Genomic DNA, 25,578 nt, shown 5'->3' with positions numbered 1-25,578 from the left:
AAAAAAAAATTAATAATGCCCAATCTGCATTGGATAATATGGAATCTTAAGGCAGCTTTAAGTTATTTTCCAGAATGTAATATATTGGCCTCTAGGCTCATTCTCTCTGGAGGCCTTCTTCTTAATTAAAACATCATAGCCACTGTCTTTTACCATACTCAATCCTACAAACATTGCATCCCTTCATGTCCAGAAGGAAACTGACATTATAGTCTACTTATGGTATTATATATGCTTTCTAATATCTTATCCATAATTAATTTTTTTGTTTCATTTTGTTTTTGTTTGTTTTTTCCTACCAATCAGCACTAAAGACTTCTGTTCAGGTAAACACAACAATGACCAATCTCTTCCCATACTAAATTTCTATGCTGTTCAGACTTTTGTGCGTTGGCAAATATGTAATAGAAGCAGCTAAGAAGGAGGAATATTTATTTAACTCAGTAGTTAGTGTTTGGTTCACAGTCACTTGCTTCCGTTTTCTAGGGTGGAAAGGAAGCATGTGGCAGAAGAGATTCTTCTCTTGGTAATAACAGAGAAGAAGGAAGTAAGCCAATAAAGATTCATGGAATATTTGCTACCCAGATATGTATCCAATGACCTACTTCTTCTAGGCAGGTAGGCGTAATTTCTTAAAATTTTTATCAGCTTCCAAAATAGCATGGAAAGATTTCAATCTATGCTTCTTTCAGGATATGTATCTTCCAAGCATTACAAAGGGTGAGTGCCTGATGTTCAGTGAACTAGAGTCATTACTGCCCACAGTGTAACTGGTAATAATATATTTAGTAGTAGGTCCTAAAAAAATGAGTTAAAACTCAGCAAAGAAGCTTTTGCAAGTGATTAATGTTTCATGCTTCATACATAAGATTGTACACAAGTGGAATTCTGCTCGTCAGTGAGCCAGGAGAGATGCCACTTTACTCTAAGCTCTGCATCAGAGAATAGCAAACTTTACTTTTCAATTGTGTGCCTAACTCTTGACCATTATCAAGCATGCATGAATGGTACTCCATTATTTTTCTTGAAGAAATCCTCAGTAACCTATAATCCAAAAACTATAGGATGTGGCTTTCCCAGTAATGAGTCCTTAGGATTGTTCTTAGTAGGAAGGAATGCCATTATAAAACCAAACATGAGCTAAGGCATCTTGCACTTATAAGACATTGCTCTGCAGGGCAATCGCTAATACAGTGACAAGCAACTGGGATAAGTCTACTTTCTATAGTGCTATCATTTAGATCTTGTTTTCTTAAGCGTACATTGGATTTGGTTTGATTTTATCTTCGTGTGTATGTGTGAATTGTGAACCTTTAGATCAATAGAATCAACTTAGCTTCTAGCATTCATGCTTCTAGCATCATGATCACTTTTATTCAGTTTCAACCAATCCATGTGTATACTTGGGCTGAGCAAGTTTAGTATGACTGAAAACTATATGCCTAAGTGCTTCATAGTGATATTACAAACCCATACCTGAATGTGTTAACACAGTTTTCTGTTGGTTTGTTAGGATTTCAATTATGCAACAAGACTCTAGGAAACTGAGTATGAAATAGATAAGTAATTTTATTATTATAATACAATGACAAGTCAAACTAGGTCAGAGAAATACAAAACATAAATTTAGAGGGTTTGCTCAGTAGTTTTTGCAGGCTTTTGTTTCTCTTGCAGAGGACTTGGGTTCAATTCTCAACAGCCACGATAGGAGCTCAAAGCTTCCTATAACTTCAGCTCTAGGGAAACTGACCTCTGGAGGTACCTCATACACATCACAAGCACACAGACGCACACACACACACACACACACACACACACAAACAAACAACTACTACTATTACTACTACTACTAATAATAATGTTAATGATAATAAATTGTTAAAAACTGAATTTCAGGCACTGGGAAAGTTCCATAGCAGAGTACTTGCTTAGAATGTGTAAGAACTCGGTTTTATTCTCAGCCTTAAAAAAAAAATGAAATCCAAAACATATTCTTCCCTGTGATAGATGAATTCATATTAAAGAATTTATAGTACTACTTCATATGTATGAAGGTAGAAAAATAATAATTAATATATTTCTATTCCTTGTTAAAAGAAAATTTTGGTGGCTGCTGACTGAAAAAAAGAAGTAAAAAACCCCCACACATTTCAAAAGTTAAATAGAATATTGAATTTTGGCCTCACTAACTGTTGTTTTTGACTTCAGATAAAATTGCTTTCTAAATCAAAGATTTGGTTCTAATTTCAAGAAAATCAATTTGTTGTGGATCAGTTCCCATAACACTGAGAAGTGTTAAGGAAATTTAGAACACCAGGTTTTAAAATGCTCCTATAACAGCTGGCTTGAAGAAGGGTAATTCTAAATTAATTGTCATTCTGTCCTACGGATTTGTTTCTTACTTATAGATATGGACATTTATGGTTCCGTTTTCTGGGAAGTAAAGGATTTAAAAACAGTACTTTCTGGTGGATACATTTACACCAATGTTAGTTAAATACACACAGATAGCACAGTGCAGACAGCAAGTTAGTGTATGTAAGCAATTTTTCACATCTACTTTTGTCCTGGTTCATCACTTACAATATATATAAAAAATAACTCCCATCAAATACATGAGAGCAATGACAATTTGTCATATAACTCCTGCCAAAGAAATGTTAAAAAAAAGAGAGAGAGAGAAGAACTTCCTGAAAGTAGGGCTATGTTTCTAAACGTTGGCAGTTGAATTACACACAAAATATGATATGCATTAAAGTGTCAGTAGTAAAACTGGGCACAACGTATTCACTATGCTGGGATTCTAGAGTTCGTGGAACAAGCTTTGAGAGAGCCTTTGTGTGTGCACATGCAGGTAGATATGTGGAACCTGATAGCTCTGTTTTTGATAAAGGTTCTATGATTAGAAGAATTACTGAGTGGATGACAAGGTACATTCTGCCTGACACAATGATTTCACTTGGCACCTGAGCAGGAGGCAGCGAAACACCTGCAGGCTTCCTGGAAAGGCTTGGCGGCAGTCACTCTCAGTCTGTCTCCTGGTAAATTTGGGTGAGTTTTCAAAGCATTGCACAAATTGCTGCGCCATTCAGTTTTCATCTTGAAGTGCTAAGTAAAAATACTTCAGGCTTTATTTCCCTGGGTAAGCCATCCAGAAGTGCTAATTTTAGAACACTCTCTATGCTCAGTGAGATACGGATTTTAAAAGACGTTTAAAAATATATTGAGGAAGTCTAACGTTGGTGTTTCAGATTTCCCTTGTTAATTTTCTCTCTATTTTGGTCAGGTGTAGAGGAAGACATTACCCTGTGCTACCGGAATTGTGTGGTGGAAACTACTAACAAGTTTAAATTTGAGACAAATAAGTGCCATCTTATAGTACTAACAAACCATCATAAAGCGCAATGGGCATTTTATTTTGTATTGTTTTGTATTTTGTATTATTTGAATAACTTTTTTGTTTCTATTTTGCATTAGATTTTATTTGAAATATTTTTGCATTTTTGAAAAAATCTGTATTACTGCTTCAGGTGATATTTTTCAAAGGTTCTAGACAAAATTCCATTTACTTTCTTCACCTGAAAGCATAACTATATTTATAGAAAAAATAGAAATAATTCATGAATGTTTTTCCTTACCAATACTGTATGCACATGTCTAACTGAAGCAAAGGCAGGAAAAGATCAACAGAAGCAGGTTAAAAGTCAGTTTTGAAAGACAGTATATAAATCTTTCCTTTGAAATTAGTTGCTATAGTTCTAATAGGCACCTGCTATCAGGAAATAAAATAAACAATTAAAAAAGTTATTGTCAACCCAACCTTGAGCCAAGCTGGAGGGAATTGGACTGTTAGCTGACAGACAAACTCTTTCTTTTGTTTGTGGCTAGACAAAAACAAAATGGTAAACTCGAATTCTTCTCCTCCTTTTATCTCATCCAAAGATGGAAAGGTTCTGTGCTATCTTGGTGAATATCTCAACAGTGAAGCTCAGAAAACCAGCCTTGGGGCATAAGGAGAGGAGTTCCAACGGGAAAGCCCTGAGTAGTGAACAAAGCAGAAAACATGTTATGCTTAAGTTTTCCCTGCTCCAGCTGAAGGTCTTTCTCAGTAGAAAACAGCTGAGGAACATTGAAGCAAAACAATCAATGAACAGGTAGGCAGACTCAGAGTATAGACAGACACAGGAAAATGGTGCTGTTATGTGTGCATGCGTGTGTGTGTCTGTGTGTGTGTGTGTGTGTGTGTGTATGTGTCTATGTGTCCCCGTCAAAAAGAGAGAGAGTCAGGGACAGAGACATAGACAGAGAAATGCAGATAGACAGAAAGACATAAAATTCTGTTATTGTTCTACCTTATGAATTGTAGAGTGATTATTATCATTATTCCTTACTTCTACATACAGTGTGACTTTTCCTAGCAGGGTTTGAACATATGCTTATTATATATCAAAGATACAGTTTCCTGAGTACCCTGGAAAGAATCAATGTGTTTAATTTTTTTTTTTTTGAGACAGGGTTTCTCTGTGGTTTTGGAGCCTGTCCTGGAACTAGCTCTTGTAGACCAGGCTGGTCTCGAACTCACAGAGATCTGCCTGCCTCTGCCTCCCAAGTGCTGGGATTAAAGGCGTGCACCACCACTGCCAGGCTAATGTGTTTAATTTTTGATACTTATAGAAACGTGGGTGAATTGGTTGCAAGAATATATATATATATATATATATATATATATGTATATATATATACACATATATACATATATATGTATATATATATTCTGGGTGGGGCAGTGCTCTCCATATAAGCCCTTCCATGAGGGAATGTTAATGGTCACATTCTTATTTATGCCTCCTGCAGAGAGTTTAGAGGGGGCTACCTTGCCATGCCTGGAGTACAGCTATCTACAAATGCCCTTCCCATCAAAACTGTGACATCTGCTAACACTGAACCCACTTTGTCCTTTTTATTCTCCTGTGTCTGATGATCATAATTCTCTCCATTTTTGTCAAATCATTTTTAGTAGCTTTGCATGTGAGTTTTGTCATGCACGACACAACTTATGCACCCATGAGAAGCTTCTGTGATCTGAGGAGATAGGAAATGCTATGAAATAGGGCAGGAAATATTGGAATCTGAGTTCACGAAAAATGAAGCAGAGTTAGTGTGCAATTATGAATGGGCACTGATTTTAATTATGGTATAGAAAGCATAATATGAATTATAAAGTTACATAAATAGGACAACCCAGTCCCTATCATTAAATAATCACACCGAGCAATGTTAAAATGAGCAAATTACATAATGATCTGATGTACTGGAGCAATTGGTGCAGAGATCTGGAAATGACCAATTAGCAGCTCTGAATTGGTTATTTAGGAAATTTAAGAATGAGTCTGACATCTCCTCATGGGTAATTTGATAGTGCATTTATTTGCATTTATTTTGAAAATTATAAATAAAGCCCAGGGAAGCTTTCTGGAAAATGTGGCATCATTCACAGAAGACTTTGTGGACTGATAATCGTGTTTATCATTAATTGATATTACTACCTAATTTGGTGACAGAGATTAAATAAAAACAGAAAGACCTATTTTGGAAGTTTATTTTCAGAATAGTATGTCTTCAATAAAGAAACAACTTAGAAAATTCTTATAAGTGGAGTTTAATAGAAATGACTTGCTATAAACTGCATGCAAATGGGAACGTACTGATGGAGTTGGAAGAACATGACTGCGTTTATGCAATGCCGTGCAGAGACATACTGCTTCTCTGAATAAAAATTTCAGTGCCTCTCTAACATGTGGCAATTAAACTATCCTAAATCCCAATTAGTGTTGAGCAGTGCCGCATCATCGTGGTGTGATTCATTTAATAAGTGAAAAACGAAAGTAGAAGTGCTTTCTGCTTTGATCATTCTCGGCAAAATATTTAGCTTCTCTTCTCAAGGCCCCAGTTTACTTTGAACATTTAAAACAATGTGCAATTTGTACGTTCCATGACTTAGGAAGAGATGGTATTATAATTTCGTCTTGTTGAATTCGTGTTTATAAGTGTTGCTATTTATGTCAGATTTACTTGTTTCCCTAGCACTTCTTCCTTTAAATAAATAAATAAATAAATAAACAACAGCTTTTTTTATCTGCCTGTTTAAATTTTTATCTATGCAGTGCCAAAATATGAAAAAAAATTAACACTTTTGAATCAAAACAGACATCTTCCAAGTGAAAAATATGCAGATAAAGGGCAGCACAATCTTTTCTTAATTTAGAGAATCTAACTGAGCCTGGGTGGATATACTACTACTTTGTTCAGATCTGAATAAGCAATCGGACCTTATAACAAGGGGCATCCATCACTATTACACACGGTGATCGCAGTAAGCTCTTGTGTAGAACACACACTGGCAATCTTTCAAGCCAGGACATCTTGGTGAAGTATTATAAAAAGTGTTTTTTGCACTTTTAAAACCTACCCTTCCTTTAAAAAGCATGTTAGATTTTTGCAAATTTGACATATTTTTTCTGCTGCTTATTTATTCCCGATTGCTATATAGAGATTCCTGACACATCTATCAGGAATCAAATTGCATGCCCCATGACATTAGGATATTCTTTTTTATAAAATGATTGCTTTGACCTATATATTTTGTAATGTGCAGAATCGAAATACGGATAATAAAAATATGGGAAAATTGAAAATATGGAAGAAATCTGGTTCTCCAACAGTTAAATGATGGCAATAAAGGAAATTAAATAGCACAAATATAATTGCAGCATTTTCATAAATGCATACATTAAAACAACAATTAAATGCCCGATGGCAAGAATGGAGACATAGGGTTAAGCATACAACACAGCATCAGGAGTTAAGGTGTCATTAATTCATTTTGTACGTTTCACCTTTATTTGTAACGGCTTTCAGTCTCAACCACAAAATCTTCAAGTTATTTCGGGCATATGAAAGTATATAATATACTCCCAAAGCTATTTCAGACTTAATGATAGACCGGAATAACATGTTTTTTATGCACTACAATCTCTCAAGAAATTCCAACTGCAAGACTTTAATCAGCTTAGTAGACTTAGATGGTGTGTGTGTGTGTGTGTGTGTGTGTGTGTGTGTGCTCTTGGAAAAAATGAAAAATGCCAAGAGGTTTTATGAAGTGTCTGTGTCGAAATATTTCAGGAAAACAGTGCTTATACATAGAAAAATATCAATTTGCTGCATGCTGAAATCAAGGCATTAAAATGTACAGCTTGCATGACTTTGTTTTAATGGGCTGTCAACTGTCCAGGCAGCTGCAGTACAAAGTTAGGCATGTCTTTAATCTTCAAAGAAAAAGAAAATAAAGTGAATAAATTCAGCTATTAGCTTGAAGGCAAAAACAATGAAAGAAGAAGGTGAAAGCAAACAGCATTAGAGTTACTTAGTTTCCTTGTTTGAAATGTGGAATTGTGTTATTCGTTTGTGGTGGATTATCCACCCATGCATTTACACACACACCTCACGTTCATGCACACGCACACAAACATTCATATGTATATGCATCATTTTTAATGCCAACTCATATAATAAAGAAAGCAATCTTTAACAATGCAACTGACTTGCAATCCAGAACAATTAATGATCAATGTTAAGCATGGTAAGTGTTAGTGTCAATTACACAGAAGTCTATTATTTTTACCTCCATCATGCTCTATCCTAAAATATACATATTACTATGTTTATATCAGTTACAGAGAAATGCATTAGTGGAATTTTTAATGAATAATTAGCAAACTTATTTGTGTAAATATATATTTGCCTCCTAATAATCCACTCTTATTAAATATTAAATAATCAACTATAAATTTCTAACACGTAACATTGGACTTAAGATGTGATGATATTCATTTTAATTTCCAAGAAATATATTGTATGTTTAAATATTTTCAAGGTCAAATCTGTTTTTCCTCTGTAATTGATGCCATATGTGAGCTTATTCTACATTTTCCTAGGTACTTACTTTTATCACTGAAAAAGTTTAATTTTTGCCCCAAATTTATAAAACACAACTCAAAAAATAATTCAGTACATAACAAAGCAATTGCAAATTTCCCCTTTATTCATTCCATTTGTAATACATTCTGTTGTTTGTACAGTATTAAATTGAAAGAGTTATTTTAAAACGGCTGAGTCCAATTGTGAAACCATACAAATCTCAAGTGTTAAGAAGAAGAGGTGAATAACTTTAGAGCATGGTTTTTTTTACAATTAAATAAGCAAAGACAGAATATTACAGCAACATGCATCAATGCAAATCTTTAAACATTAAAATGTTTGTTAGGTATCCTAACGTACTGATACAAAAATATTTTATGAAAGGAGATGATATGTTCAAATTGTCACTTTGAGCATAATATATAATTATATATTATAATTTAACAGAAATAAATTTAAACTGGTAAAGTTAAGCTTAGAAATGTTGGACCATGGTATGGCAACACAGGGTAAAATGAGATGATAAGAATTTAGATGGAAGAGAAATCGAGTACGTGATGAAGTGTTTATCAGAAGGAGGGAAATTAGTGAGGCATGGTGTGATTTTGATGTGCCCCTAACGTGAAAGGCTTAGCTTTTGTTCCACTTCGTATTCTGGTTTCAGCATCCCAGGGAATGAGTGCACGGTGCTTTGAGAAAGACAATGAGTCGACACAGAGATCAATTGGACTCCTTTCAGTCATGAAAGCCTAGAGATGGGCAGATTAGCTTCTTACTCGCCTGTGCTACACTTCAGCTTGTCCTTCAAGAAGCAAGAAGACATTGAAGTACTAAACGATTATTAGTGGGTAAGAGTTGAATATATGGAATGATTCATTATACTAAATAGCTTTGAAATTGTAGTACTTCTTCAGTTTTACTCAGAGAAGTCCTGTGTAAATAAATCCATAGTGTATCTAAAAAAATACATCAAAATGCTATGTCAAATTGTCTGAAGCTTTAACAAAAAATATTTTATATGTTTTAAAAATATTATTTAATTGAATTAGAATTGTATCACTTAAACTTTTCATTTTCCTACCTCCAACCTATCCTATGTAGCCTCTCTGCCACAATGTCCATAAACCTGCTCTTTTTTCTTTGATCATTATTGTTTTGCAAACATGCTCACACATACATGCATGCACGAGCACCCACGTGATGTGGGAATGATTTCTTATTAATAAAGAAACTGCCTAGGCCCATTTCATAGGCCGACCCTTAGGTAGGCGGAGAAAACAGAACAGGATGCTGGGAGAAAGAAGTTGAGTCAGTGAGTCACCATGGTTCCCGCACTCCAGACAGACGCAGGTTAAGATCATTCCTGGTAAGCCAGCTTGTGGGCCACACAGAATAATAGAAATGGGTTAGATCAATATGTAAGAGCTAGCCAATAAGAGGCTGGAACTAATGGGTCAGGCAGTGATTAAAAGAATACAGTTTCCGTGTAATTATTTCAGGGCATAAGCTAAGCTAGCCATGTGGGCGGCCGGGTGCGGGGGACGCAGCCCCGCGCTCTTATTTCAACACACACGTGATTCAGATTTTTTATTTTTATTTGATGTGTCTAGAAATGATCTCTACCCAACTCATAGTCTTTCTATGTTGTTTGTTTCCACAAGTGTAATGAAACCTTGATACAGCAGCGGTTTTCATTCTATAATATGTGGCATGTGATGAGTAAGATGGAGATAGCAGGATCAACAGACACAGCTGAGTTTTAAAATGTGTGGCTAGCTCCGTGCCATGTGTCAGTCCTGGGGATTGAACCCGAGGCATCATTTCTGTATGGAAACTCTTGAATGCTTACCCACAATCCTTGAACTTAATGACTCCATTTCTATGTTAAATTTTATCTGTGACAGCAATGCTGATCAGGCCAATGTCTATTCATAGATTATATAACACAGTTGAAAAGGAAGATTTTCTCAAAGCACATTCTGAATTTGTAGAAAGGTGTTTCTTTTTTTGTTCATCGATGTAGTCTAATGTAACTTCTTATTTAAGACTGTCATCTTCCAGAAAAATCATCTTGCATAGAGTGCTCTTTCTGGCTGCTTTCATTAAGTAATTATGTAAAACACATGGAATAAAATGTATTAATTAGATTTCAACCAAGTAGAGTAAATACACCAGATTTCTATTTTGCACCTGTTCTACAGAGATCATCGGTCAAATTCCAACTATTCGTTCAAATTTAAATTCCTGTCAATTCAGGATGTCAGCCCAAACTTGAATAAAGGAAGAGAGTAATTTGTTCATTCACAACTTTGTTCATGTAGGTTTCTTCAATGGAAGATTAATTATATTGTATTTCATTGGAAGGACAACCATTTACCTTCTTGATAAGTGGTTTTATTTTAAATTAAAATAGAAAGTTATTGCTCTCTATTAATTAATACTTCTTCATGGTAAGGAGATTTACACATAAGCATATGAGTCTTCTTTTGAAAAGAAAACATTGTGGTTTTCCTTGAGAAGATGTTTTGGATTTTAAACCTTTAGGGAGAACTACCATTTTCCATCTGCTAAACGGACATAGCGTTCAATTGACTTCTAATGACTTATCATTTTACCCATAGGTTAAGTCACCTCCCATTCTTCATCTAAGAAGCATAAATTTGCTTTAGATGGTGATGAAAAGTAGAGACCCACGATAGTCAGAGCAGAAAATATGATACTGCAGAATATTTAACCTAAGGCAAATGTATTTTCCACACTCTCTCCTGCCAAGGCACAGGACCTTTGCAAAATAGGATTTTGCAAGAGTATAAGAGTCAGGAGTAGTGGATGACTACAATTGAATGGTTTCTACACTATGGGGGCACTTCACATATGTACTCCAAGTGGCTGTAATACCATATACAATACCTGTGCAACCTAAAACAAGATAATTCCCATCATGGAGATGGAAGTTGCATACAAATATCACTCCTTTCTAAGGAGCAATTGGAAAGTCTTATTTTCTGGGAGAGTTACAGAAAATTTTCTCTGAGAGTACAGCCCTTGGAATGTCAATAAGCTTCAGTGGAAGGCCACAAGTCCAAGAATACTTGGATAATACAAATTGGTTTTGATGGGGAGGTAGCATGGATTTTGGTGGGTATAGAAAGGGCAGTTGAACAGGGAAGATTAGAGGGGCAGAGAATATGATCAAAGCACACTGTGTGTGATTTAACAAGAACTGACAAAACAGTACCTGATTTTGATGCTTGCGTGGGTCATGCACGAAGTTTCTATGAAAAAAAACCAGAGCTGTCATTGTTAATGTTATTTTATACTAGTTTCATTTTATATTTTATTTAATTATTTCATAAAAGATATTATGATCACGTTTTTCCCTCTTCTAATTCCTCTCTCATTTGTTGTAAGGAGGCTGCTTGTTTGTCCCAGCTGCTCAGAATCAAAATAAACACACCAGAGTGCTGGGATTACAGGCATGCGTCAAGGGAGTTCCAGGACAGGCTCCAAAGCTACAGAGAAACCCTGTCTCGAAAAACCAAAATAAATAAATAAATAAATAAATAAATAAATAAACACACCAGAAACGGTATTATATAAAAAAAAAACACTGCTTGGCACATTGGCTCTAGCCTCTTACTGCCTAACTCTTACAACTTAATTTAACCCATTTCTAGTAATCTGTGTATCACCACAAGGCTGTGGCTTACCAGATAAAATTTCAGTTTCTGTCTCTGGCAGGGTACCTCTGACTCTGCCCTTGTCTCTCAATATTCAGATTAGTTTTTCCTGCCTACCTCTATTCTTTTGCCCTATCAGGCCAAGCCTGTTTTCTTTATTAATTAAGCAATCCTATTCACAGTATACAAAGAGGAATCCCACATCACTGTTTGAACTTTTGAGCTTGATCTATCATTTTTAGTTTAAAATTCTATTTTAATATTTAATTGTGTAGAGACAGGTGAGTGCAGATTCCCGAGGAGGCTAGAAGGTGTCCGATCATCTAGAACTGTAGCTACAAGTGATTGTGAACCGATTTAAAAGTAGGGTTCTCTGCCACAACCAAGGCCCTGTCTAGTACATGATCCAGCTGCAGCTGGGTTCTTTGTTTATGTCTACGGCCTGTACTACCTGGAGTTGGTGAGGGGGCACATGGGACCACTTGTGATGGAATCTTAAGACCTTGAGAGAGTTGGCCCTGCCTCTAGCTATATACTGAGGCAGGGGAGCTGGCTCTGACCCTTACAGAAGAGCTGAACCCTGCTTTCCAGAGAGATAACCCTGGTCCTCATCACAGGCAAGGAAGAAATGGTCTTGATGGCATGGGCATTGGAGAGCTGTCTCTGTCCCCTTGCCTAAGGGTGTTAGTTCCAGTGAAACAGATTGGCCAGTTTCACTGTGGCCTGGCCCACTGAGTTAGCCCACTCTAATGTCATCTGAGCCTTCTATGACTTCCTGGAGACTGTGGGGGCACAGGTCATATAGAGCAATGCCAAAGCGATCTCCGTGACATTAGGTTGCCTCACTGTGACCCAGAGGGGTTGAGGAGGATCCAGTGATGTTGGTGTGCCAGGAACCAGACCAATGACTCATTGCAATAACAGTTGCTATTAAATTCAGTTGGACAGAGGAGTATACTGTGGCACACACTACCCCCAGTGTCACCAAGATGAGTGTGTGGGGCAGGATTTGAAAGGCAAGAGAGATGGAAAGATGAAGTGGTTTTCAGGGTGTTTTTTTCTTGTTGTTTCTTTGTTTTATCCTTGTGTTTGCTTGTTTCTTAGCTTGCTATGTTTTATTTTGGTTTGAATTTTAAAATCTTTATTATGTGGTTTGCTTCAAGAGTGAGGGGAGGATATGGGGAGATTGTGAGGTGAGGTGTGAAGATTTTGGGTGCATGATATGAAACTCCCAAAGAATCGTTAAAAGAGTTGTGTTTACAAATGAGAAAGAAAAAATAGGGTCCTCTGTACTGGGAATCTGTGAGTTATTTGAATTTTAAAGACATTCATTGTGTAACCTATGACTAAAATTCCCAAACTTAGTATGTTGAGAATAACGGGCCACAATAATAAAAATGAGAGTGAAGTTTTGGCATAAAAAAAAAGAAAAAGTCAATCATTCTTCTTTCAAGTTTCTCTGGCTGTTTAAATGTGACAGAGAATTCCAGCTCATGACGGGGGTGGGATTGTGAAGGATCAGAATGCTGGCAAAAACGGAAAGCAAGAACGCAAGTCCAGGCACTGAGCAGCCTCTGCTGCTCTGTGTTCTACCTAGCACATGTTATCCTCTGTTCTTATTGCAAAGCCTCCCTCCCCCCACAGATCTGCCCTGCTCCTCTGGCAAGACCTACAAACTGTGTCCTCTGTAGACATTTAAAATTTTGACACATAATGTTTATGTCAGAATATGCAGGAAAGAAATAATATAAACTCAGGCAAAAAATAATCTTTAACACACAGCTTTATGACTGAAAATAGAATTTGCTTCATAATATATTCATCTAATCCTTCCGTCAGCATCAAGTACATGCCAAGACCATGCTAGATGTGTAAGTTAGACACACAAATTAAACAGGTAAAACATAAATCCTAACACAATGTAAAAAAATATTTGATATTCTGGTATTATCAGGATAGCCTGAGGGTAAAATACACAGCCATTTTAGAAGAAGTTAATAGCACTCACTACAGTGAGTTAGGCATCTCGTCTTTGACTAATCACATCTATTACTCTCTTTCAGTATTGGCGTAGTATACAAAGTGCATCAGCATAAATTGACTATTGATACCCTAGTAAAATATACTTCCTGCAAGATTTGGACAGTGAGTGTTATACATTGATTCAAAAATTATGTACCAACATCCAATGATAATACTTCATATTGGTCACTATTTATATCCATTTTATAGTCCTAGCTGTAGATACATTTGGGCTTTTTTTTCCCTTCTGCTGTCATCTCTGTTCACAGTCTAACACAGAATGTTTTGTATGTGAATGAATATTCAGGACAGATTGTGTGAAGCAATAATGGAAAGAAGAATTATTTGGTTGCATATATTCTTTGGTTTATTCTGAAGCTTGTGGTAAGGAAAAAAAAGAAAATCTTGGGGTTAGAAATCCTTTGCAAAAAAAATTCATTATTTACTACGTCAATAAAATACAGCACTATTCCCTCCCTGTACTTTATGTTTCAGGAAAAGATGTTTAAGAGGACATAAATTTATGTGAACTGCTGGATTTTTCTGACAGCTTTTATCTCTTTTACCTTGCAAGTCTAAGCAAGATAAAAGAAATATTGTGCTTGAATCACTGTACCCCTGGCAGGGAGAGATCTTAAGAGTGTCATTGTAACTAAATCTATATCTTGGTCAATATAAGAAAATTGATCAAGTCCTAACATTGCAGGTTATGCAAACTAAAGAAGTAGAGTTATTTCCAATGTGATCACCTTTTCTCTTAACCATGATGACTTCAATGTACTAAAGCTGTAATATTTACCCAATGATGGCAAGGGAAGTATCTTACAAAAGAATGACTCCTTGATGTTTATTAATTAGTAGGCATGTGGTTATGACAAATAGCTTAAAGAGAGTCATAGAGCTAAGAGAAAACTTGCCTTATGAAATTATAGAATTTCTCTTATAAGAACTGGTCTCCATGGAATAAGCCTAAGGGCCCTTTCAGAAGAATTCTTGCATGTGATGGATTTTCTTCCCAAGCTGTATGTTAAAGTCAGAAGGAATTGAAAGAACTGATGAACTTTCAGGGATGCATGGGAAGGAAAAAGAGACGCAGTGGAAGAGGAATAACTACCATTAAGAATGAAAAAGTCATATGGAAACTCATTTTACAAACTTCATGCGTGTATGCTTATTTTCGTGTAACAGCTAAATTGGATGTCCCTAATTATGTTCCTACTAGAAACCATAAGGTGTCTGATTGAAAGCTCAGGGCAGTCTTAAGGTATATTCTGCTAGAATTGTTAGTAAGAAGAATATTTGAGTCCCTAAATCATAACAAGTTTTAGCCATTGTTCTTGGTTATCAATCAGAGTTTGATAGTAAGACCCAGTTGCTGAAGAGGAACCATACAAGTGGTAATACTCTACCAGTTTCAGAGTGGTATGAAGGATTGCATTAAGAAATTCTTACTGGTCAAAGTTAAATACTCAGACAGAAAAGAAACTACTAGCTTGTCTCATTAAGAAGATAAGAGTTCTTACTAATATCTGAATTGTTTGTATTTGGAAGGTAGTTAAAGCTGCATCTTTTGATCTTGAAGACATGAGATGCTCAACTTACAGTGAATTTAAAAGGAGTTTGATCATCAGAGCAGCAAGATAAGTTTGATTTAATTTTCTCACCCAAAATTTATCCATCACTTAAAATTTATTTTATTTTAAGTATGTGTGTAGGTGAGGTTCTTTACATTTATGTTTGTGAACCACATGCATTCCTGGTCCCCACTTAGCCAAGATGAGGGCAATAGATGCCCTGGCACTAGACTTACAGGCGATAGACCAGCCTATGATCTCATCTGCTGAGCCAACCCTCCAGTCCAAGTCTTTCAATTCACAATCTAACACAACTGAAATATTTAAGTTATTCTCAGTGACACCACTTATACTTTTCCTGATCTCTATGATGTTTTTCTTGGTCATTTTCATTTTCTACACTGTCAAATGTGGCCACTCTGTCCAAAATCTTTGTAAATATTTCCTGTTTCTATTATATTATGATGAATGAATATTGTAAAAACAACACAAATGGAGCCAAAAGAAGGGCTCACTGGTTAAAAGCACTGGCTGGTCTTCCACAGGACCACAATTCAATTTCCAGAACCCACATTATAGCAAACAGTTGTTTATAACTCCAGTCCTGTGAGAGTCAATGTCCTCCTCTGGCCTTAATAGGTACTGCTGTCCTCATAGTGTACACACATGCAGGAAAAAAACATTCGTGCACACAAAATACAATTTAAAAAAGGTAAAAAAATCAAACAAAGTGAATTACAATTCGTATATGTATGTTTACATATTAACATTTGCATGCAAATTATGAAGATATATGAAAAATACATTTACAAATATTATTTTAATAGATTATAGGCCAGAGAGATGTATATAAATCCTTATTAAATAGGATGAAGGACTCAGTGTTTTACTCAAACATTATTTAGGCTCTGACAAACAAATGCAGTCTATTTGCATTAATGAATATGAAAATGTACTTGGATGAACAAATACCAGACATGATTATTAAGTGGGAGTGACAGGAAATAGATTTCTAAAAAGTCCAGAATGTTCTTTGTATGCAGTTTGAAAAGAAAACAGACATATTCAGCTAAACAAAATGCAAATGAATATCTGCTACAACTTTAATTTTAGTAAGTTTATGTCAACATATTTCAACGCTAGATGTCAATATTTTAAACTCACAACCTAGTATTTGCTTAAGGATATTTTCACGATATTTTATTAACATTCATATCTACTTCTGGAAAATATAATGACACATGTTGTGTCAATAGAGTCTAATTATAAAAAATGGCATTTGTTTTGTTTTTATTTCAGAGTCGTACATTCAAACTGCTGCAAAATGGAAACTCTGGGACTAGCTGTGACAGCGAATGCCAAGAAGGAGCTGATGGCATTGTTCCTTGGCCTATTTCCCTCCGGTCTCCACCAAGGCAAACATTACAGTGTGGCTACCTGGCCAGCCAGGTCCATCCAACCCTCACTTCTCTTCCAGAGGTCAATTTGCAAAGGGTTCTCAACTCTCCCTCAACTTCTTTTTATTTTTTTATTAATTAAATTTATTTATTTTACATTGCAACTGCTGCTTCCTCTTCCTCCTCTTTTCCCATTTTCTTACGACCTTCCCTCTGCCACCACGAATTCACTCCTTCTAATGCTTAGAACCGGGCAGACCTCCCACGGATATCAACGAAATATAGCATATCAAGTTGTAGAAGGACTACTGGGCAAGGCAACACAGTATAAGGAATAGTTCCCAAAGTCCTGCAAAAGCCTTATGCACAGCCTGTTCCCATTGTTAGGAGCCTCGCCCCTAGGTCAGTCCCGTGAAAGTTCCCTGGTTGTCGGTTCAGACTATATGATTTCCAGGAGCCCAGATCAATTGAGTCTGCGTGTTTTCTTGTCATGGCTTTGCCCCACCCAAACAATTCTACCTCTCTCTCATCAGCAGGATTCCTTGAGCATGGTCTAATGTTTGAATGTGGGTCTCTACATCTGTTTCTTTCAATTACTGGATGAAGCCAATCTGACGACAATTGAGGTAGTCAGCAATCTGTGAGTATAGTAGAATATTGTTAGACATCATTCCATTGACTTTTTTTTTTTCCTCCAATCACTTTTGGTTCCAGTCTCTGAGCCATCCAGGCTCTGGGCCCTGGCACTCCAGACAGGGTAATGGGTGGCATAACTCTTGGGGCATGGGTCTCAGTCTGGACTAATCATTGGCTGGTCACTCCCACAATCTCTGTACCATGCTTACCCCAGCATGTCCCGTAGGCAGGGATGTGCTGGACACCCTGTATGTAGGACAGACTATAAGGTCGAAGGTTATGTGCCTTGGCTATGTCTCAATCTCTCCACTCGAATCTTGCCTGGGAATAGGAGATGACCAGCTCAGTCTGTTGGTAGGAGTCTCCACTACTGTAATTAATTTTATCTGGGATCTCTGTGAACTTCTGCTCTGCTGGTGTGGTGAGGTCAAAGCATTCCCGCTGAACTCTGAATTTAGCCGGCTTGGCAATTCCTGACCAACAGAAAAAACGCGTGCATATTTTCCTTGCCACGCGTTTTTGTCCGGTGTCTGCTTTAGAATTTCTGCTCATGTGACTAACATGAATAGTTGGAAGAAAATTGGAAGGTTATTTATTGTGTTTGTGATTCTGTGTCTAGCAGATAAATTTCACATTAAAGTGATTTTTTAATGAATAAAAGGTATCTCTGGAGACACATTTCAAGCAGACCTTTTTTGCATAGCCTTCAACATAATGAAGAGAAATAGAAACCTAATGAAATTAATTGACAAACTAACAAGTTAAATCCTGATGGGATAAATAAAGTTTTGTCATAAATAGAAAAATACACACTTATCAATTTCTCATTAAAATTCTAAGTTTAAAACACAGCTTCTACTATTTATAGACAATGCTTCACACATAACATATAAATGGGAGTATATATAATCTAGCTGCAGTATTTAGTCTTAAATCGTAAATATTATCCATTTTATAGGCACTTTGCTCATTGAAAAATGTCACTAATGGTTAGAGATAATCATATTCTGATGCTAAGCAACAAATATTTAGAGAGACTATACAATAATAATAATAAATACAATTTTTGAATTCAGTCACATACATAAAATTCATTAATTTATTTTGTTTGCTTTGTATATACATATATACACTTAAATACATGTATATATATGCTTATCATATATGTGTAGAAGCAGATTTATGAATCTGTACATTCATACACTTCTATGTGGAAGTCAGAGACCAATGTCAGGTAATTTTTTCAGTCATTTTCCACCTTATATAAGATAAAGTCTCTCTGTAAAACTGAATCTCACTTATACAGTTTTATTGACATCCAGTCAGATCCAAATATCTGCTGTCCCCACTATCACTAAGCTCCCTGGTACAATCTATGAAGCTTGACTTAGAAATATCTATTTGTTAATTGATTATTATAATTTTCTATGTACCAGTGTATATGTGGGTATCTGTATACGTGTCATATGTAGATGGCAGTAGACCAGGAAATTGGACTCAAACTTTCTGGTTTGGATGGTATATTATTTACCTGCTTTTCCATCATTCAGGCCCCATTCCCTCAATGTTATAGATACTAAGAATCAATCTTCTGCTCTCACGAATATATAGAAATTAATTTTCAGTACAGGTCATCTCTCCAGACCCCAGAAATACATATTAAATTAATCAAAATGATTAATTCTAGTTCAAGCTGAGATACAATTGGAACAAATGGAATGAAGCATCTCCTTTATGTCCACATGGATGGATCTCTTTAAAAAAAATGTTGAAATTGGATTGGATAATAGATTGGTATGAGCTTACTCACATTAATAATAATAGTGAGTAATAGAGTGAATACTTGTGAGTTATTATTTAGGCAATTACATTGATATAGATTCTTGTGTATTGATACAAAGTTAAATTATATTGAATATTGTATGTATGCATGCTTTTACCTCTTCTTAAAACATTTTTTATATATTGACATATATTTATTATATTGCTATGTACATTTCTATCTCTGATCAAGGTACTTATACATTGTTTATATTTGGAGGTCATTGTCCTCATTTATTGCACAGTTGTTTATTGTCTTAGTCTTTAAATTATATAGGCACTAAGAATTATAGATCAACAGTCATCTATGTTTGTCATACTTATAATTAGATTAATCAGGTTCTTTAGATACATAGAGATTATATTCTACATGGATAGATAATCTTCAACCACTTTAAAGTGCCATAGAAAATGGTATTTAAATAACCTAGGGTTCTGTTGAAGTGAGACACAATTGCTCCTGGCAGCACCCATCTATTCCCAAGAGAACGCTGAGCACAGAAGACATTCTACTTGGAACTTGTTTTCTTCTTGGCAAAAACTGGCCTTTGGGCAAAGGAATGCCCATGCCTCAACCACTGATAAGTTACATAGTATCTGGAAATGGATAAGCAGGACTGTAAAATTTTGGCATGACAGGGTAAGACAGTTTTTAAATTTTTCTTGCCTTTGAAAATGGTCTGTCAGTTATTCTAGGCTTTAGCCAAAGCTGGTTGCTTCAACGTTGCAAATGAACTTTGGATGATTGCCCAGGTAGCCAGTTGTCTCTGTTATTTGTTACATGTTTTGAAAGTTGCTTGATTGCACTTCCTGCTTACTCAAGTAATATTATTTCTCTTCTCAGATCTTCAATGGGGTTGAAGACTAAATAATTGCGGCTACTTTCCTCTCATGACTTATCCAAGTTATTTATTAGACATTACTTAAACTAGTTAGGATAGGATATTTGTTCTTATTGTATATAATTTTGTATTAGGCTTAGAACTCTCTTATTTAAACAAAAGAGGGAGGTGCTGTAGGAAATCTTATAGCTTGTGGTTACCCGCCTACTGGGGCATGGCCTCTTAGACTATGTATGTGGATGCCGAGCCTATGTCCGCCCCTTCCTCCTTTTTGCTGGCTGCTCTTTTGGATTGCTGGATTCGATCTCTGTTCTCCATTCAAGCAGAGGATTCTGATTTGTGAGTTTACCCTTAAATAAATAACCATCTATTTCTCACTTCTGAGCTAGTGTGGGATTTTTTTAAGTGCCTGTACCACAAATAATAATAAATTACCTTAAAATTCTTAAAGAAACTTTGAAGTCAAAAATTTAAAAGCTTGAAGTAAAAAATAAACATGAAGCTACCAATTATTTGTCTTGGACAGAACTTTTGACTTTAATGGATAGATTAATTTTTTATAGCATTATACACAAGCAAAAATCATCTTGATGTTAGGTTGACATTGTTTTTCTCTATGCTTTCTTTCTTGTGTCATAACATAAAAGATTTCACTCAGAGACATCTGTCCTTAGAATTTCCAGGTGCTCAGATATGGTGGCTTAGAGGAAATGAAGCAACGGCACTTGCATTCTAAAACGTTGTCTTGATAACTAATAAATCTAACCTTTCCAGGCGGATGTATGGAGTTACAAGTACTAATTGATCATGTTGGCACTAAGGTGTTGTTCATTCTAGAAAGGCCACGTTAATTCAAATTGATGTGATTCAAATTAACCTTAATCAGCTTTACACAGACTGTGATTCCATTGCAGGATATTTGGCAATTAGACCTCTCCTGTCTTTATCTGCCCCGTGGCCTTGGAAGAAGCTTTGCAGTTTTATTTTGGCTCTCCTGATATGAAAATTATAATAACTGTTCATTTATACATAACATTTTAGTATTGCTGGATCCACCAATGACTTTTTATATATTTAGTTTTAGGTCTTTTTAACAGTATCAAAATACCTTTATTACTCTTACTGACATTAACCATGTTATCTTTGTTTGAACAATAGGTACAGAAAGAACAACAGGAAATAATGTATACTAACTAGCCTTTGTTTTGTGTTAATAAAACATGTGTATTCTGTATCAGAAATCAGTGCATATACTTGATCATAAATAATACTGTATAGTGAAAGGCTGAGAATGTCAGTGTGAATGAGTTAAGAGGAATAGGACCTTTTAGAATCATTGCTATAGCTATTTTAATTACAGGAATAGATGAATGTTTAAACAGTTCTTTGTATTTCACTCTTACATAAATGGTCTAGGAGTAATTTGGAAGTCAATACAGATGTTATATTGCTTACTCTTGTATCATTGTGTAAAAATATCTGAAAAGAAAAATTTAAATTTTCCCCCTGGCTTCAGAGAAATCAGTAGTATTTGTGTGAGACTTGAGCTTGAGCTAAACTTCCTCATGGTGTGTTGTGGGGCAGTAAATTTCTACTCATGTCAATATAGAGAAAAGGCCATTGTCAGTAATATATCAAAAAAGGATCCACACTCAGAGACTTTCTGAAATTGTCCTCAATTTCCAATATTTACATAGTACCCAACAAAAATGTAACTAACTACAGAATCAACTTCAAAAACTTAAACCTATGGAAGAAGTGTTCAGATACAAACCCTCAGATATGCAAAGTTTTCTTCCAGAAATAATTTAAAAAAAAAAATTACCATGGAGAAAAAGAATAAAGAAAAGAAAAAGAAAGGTGGCATGAGGCTAGGAAGAGGATGTGTTGGAAACTCGGAAAAGTTGGAGAAATAAAGAGGGCCTATATATTATACTATTTCATGGTGCAGATGAACAAATTTATCAAGAATGAAGAAAGGAATAACAAAAAAGAAAGGACAAACTAAGGAAACATTTTTTATGGTGTTGAGGATCAGAGCAAAAGGAAAAACTGTGTATTTAGGGAGGCCTGAAAGCTTGGAGATGTATTTTTGCACTTCAACAGTGTTGTTTGGAGTAGGATAAGGAGCCCATTCCTGGCCACATTCATAAAAAAAAAAATCAAGAGCGAAAAGTGTTTTGAAAATAATCTATTCCGTATACCTGCCAGGTGATCCTTGTAGAAAAAACAAACAAACAAACAACAACAACAACAACCAAAAAAAAAACCAGACTCTTTGGGTACCAGGCTGAGAGCTGCAATGCATAAGTAAACAGATTCAGTCTGCATCATTACCAGCAGAGTTTGGACCTTGGTGTACCCTTGAGTGGTGCAGCTATAATACTTGAAAGTGACACAACCTTAATTATAGCTTTGGTGGCTGGGAGTATGCCTTCACCGATACTACCCTGAATTGCTCAGCCTCATGGTACAGAGAAAGCTTCTGTTCACTGTAGGTAGGATCGTGTAGAAACAGGCCTTTTCTTTGAAGCTCCTCAGGTCAAAAGCTGAAAACTATTGGGAGAGGATCCTCATGGTACCCATCTATATTTGAACTTATGGATGGAGCCTCTGGAAGACTCTGAGTGGCAGGCCAAGTTAGGACTATAGACTATTTTGATCTGCTGCTCTAGCCAAGTATTCCTATAGCTGATTATAGGATCAGAAATAGATAAACCATAGTGCTAGAGGCATTGATCCTAACCCCCTTCTCAACTACTATGCTAGCTTCAGTGAGATAGATTGCAGTTCAGAATAACACATAATTACATGGGAAACAAAACCTCAATCTCACACAGGAATTCTGACTGCAGATCGAGACTCCAGACAGGCATCTGGTCTGATTCTGACTCCAGGGATGATTGTGAAGGAATGATGTATTTTTAGATATCCTCCAGGTCATTTTGAAGAAGACACCAGCAGCAAATATGGGCTTGACTCACCTCCATCCATAAAATAAAGCCACATATCAGGAGGAAACACATGGGAATCCTTGATTTATAGGTCCATTAAGGGATGAAAGAGCAAAACTACTTGATAAAGGTTTTACATTTCTGTGTTATATATAATTTATAGATAGTAAGTAAATTCTTTGGGAAAATATTATATTTCTTAAGATTTTATTATTTCATCTTTGGTATAGCTATTTGCAAATTCCATATATCTTATATCAGTTTGTTTGGTTTACCTACACCCAATGTTTCCTCAAAAGAAAAGTTTATAATTTTGTAAATAAAATATAAATAATAGAATTTATATAATGTTATATGGAATACTTAGATATACTTATAATTGAAAATCTGTGTGCTTTCTCATCTTAATTGCTTCAAAATGTTTCTGTAGTTATTAGTAGATATGCTTTTCAAATTAAAGAATTATTTAACTTTTAAAAAAATGAAGAAGAGAAGATCACAGAAACTAGCAAATTATCTACTTTACTCCAGCATATTCTTCCATGGCTAGGACATGTATCTCAGTGGAGAAACACTTGTGTAACAGGTATAAGGCCCTTGGCTCAATATCACAAATTAACTAAGCAAAGAAACAAACAATGATATTCTAAGTGAGATTACTCTGAAAAGTGTAGGCTTCTAGTAAATATATGTTCCATACTATTAATTGCCCATTCTTTCATGATTCTGGTTATATATAAACTATGGCTTTTATATAATAATTGCAAAGTAAATGATTAAAAGATGAGTCCTTGAATGAAAATAAGTTTTATACACAAAACACAAAATTATAATGTTGCATTTTTCTCATTTATATCCACAGTATAAACATTTTCTTGAATATAGTTAATTTTCTGTTTTCTATAATATTTGCTTTTGCTGATCTGCAAATCTTATTCATAAAAATGAGCTAGAGTTTTGATTAAAGGAAAATGACATAGGTCAAATCTTCTGCTGCTAATTACATGTGGTAAATAGCTCAAAATAAACATAATATAATCACTATATAAACATGAAATTGAGTATAAAAACAACTGCTCTCAAGTCTAATTTTACAAAAGTCTACATAAATGATAGAATAAAAAATAAAATGTATATTTATAAGTAAACAAAAATGAGTCTAAATGATAATTACACATATATATCTTAATGTAAAAAAGATAAATGATATTTGTTATAGATAAAGAAAGACAACATCTATCAAAACATTTATGAGCAAAGTAGACCATTTTTTTCTAAAATTTTTTGGGCCCAATGTCCACTACCATAGAAATAAACACAGATACTGAGAGAAACAATTAATAAATGGGAACTCTTGAAAATGAAAAGCTTCTGTAAAGCAAAGGACATGATTAGGAAGCCCAAGTTTTAGTGACCAAAATGAGCTGAGGATATTCATTTCACATCTTCCTTTGCTAAAGGTAGAAAGAAAAACAGGAAGCTCCGTGGAAATGTGAAGGAAATGAATAAAGGCACATATTTTGCACAGGAGCCAACTCCTTAAATAGCTGATGTCCATGATGATGATGATAAGAAAAATCCACTCAGAAGTGCAAAAATTTTGTATTCAAATTAAGTCACAAACACATACAGATTAATGTATGCTTTAGCATAGAAACATTGAGATTTTTATGTCAAAAATAGCAAAGAAAAATTTAAAGCCCTTTATTTTTTTATTTTTTTATTTTTATTAAAAATTTCCACCTCCTCCCATCCCCCCCATCTCCAGTCCAAAGAGCAGTCAGGGTTCCCTGCCCTGTGGTGAAGTTCAAGGTCCTCCCCCCTCCATCCAAGTCTAGGAAGGTGAGCATCCAAACAGGCTAGGCTCCCACAAAGCCAGTTCATACAGTAGCATCAAAACCCAGTGCCATTGTCCTTGGCTTCTCATCAGCCTTCATTGCCTGCCATGTTCAGAGAGTCCGGGTTTAACCCATGCTTTTTCAGTCCCAGTCCAGCTGGCCTTGGTGAGTTCCCAGTAGATCAGCCCCACCGTCACAGTGACTGGGTGCGCCCCTCACCGTCCTGACTCTAGATAAAATACTAACAATGAAAGTAGCATTGTTATCCAGATCATATATAAGAAATAGTTTTATTACTTCTGCCTTAATGTATATGAGAAGTTTTACTAACAAGAAAGAAGGTAACCTGAAAGATGAAAATGTCTGTTATATATAACGAATATGCCATGGCTATTCAAAGGACTTGCAAATTTCATGAGTTTTAATTTAAATTCGACAATATTAATATATCAAAAGAGAAATAAATAATGCACTTCACAATGTTCAACCTTAAAGTATGGTCCATCTTGCATTTTTGTACAGGTCCTCTGAAGCTATATATTCAAATTCAAGTTTAAGAATAAGAAAAGTAAATATAAAGTATATATAAAGTGTTAGATTTTTAGCACAATGATGATATTTAGGAAGCATAGCAAAACATGGTATGAATTATGATGTAATAATTCACAGCCATTGCATTGTTAGACATAAGTTTATACTGAGCACTATTTAGTGTAAAGGTGCAGATTATTATCCCATAATTCATAGAATAGAGTGATTTACTGAGCTTATAAACAAGTCCCTATACAAATATTTTTTTATTAAAATGGTAAAATGTTCCAGGGTAAGATTTTTTTC

Source organism: Microtus ochrogaster, chromosome 1 (genome assembly GCF_000317375.1).
Source record: "Microtus ochrogaster isolate Prairie Vole_2 chromosome 1, MicOch1.0, whole genome shotgun sequence".
NCBI lineage: Eukaryota > Metazoa > Chordata > Mammalia > Rodentia > Cricetidae > Microtus > Microtus ochrogaster.
Note: the sequence above shows the minus strand (reverse complement) of the source record.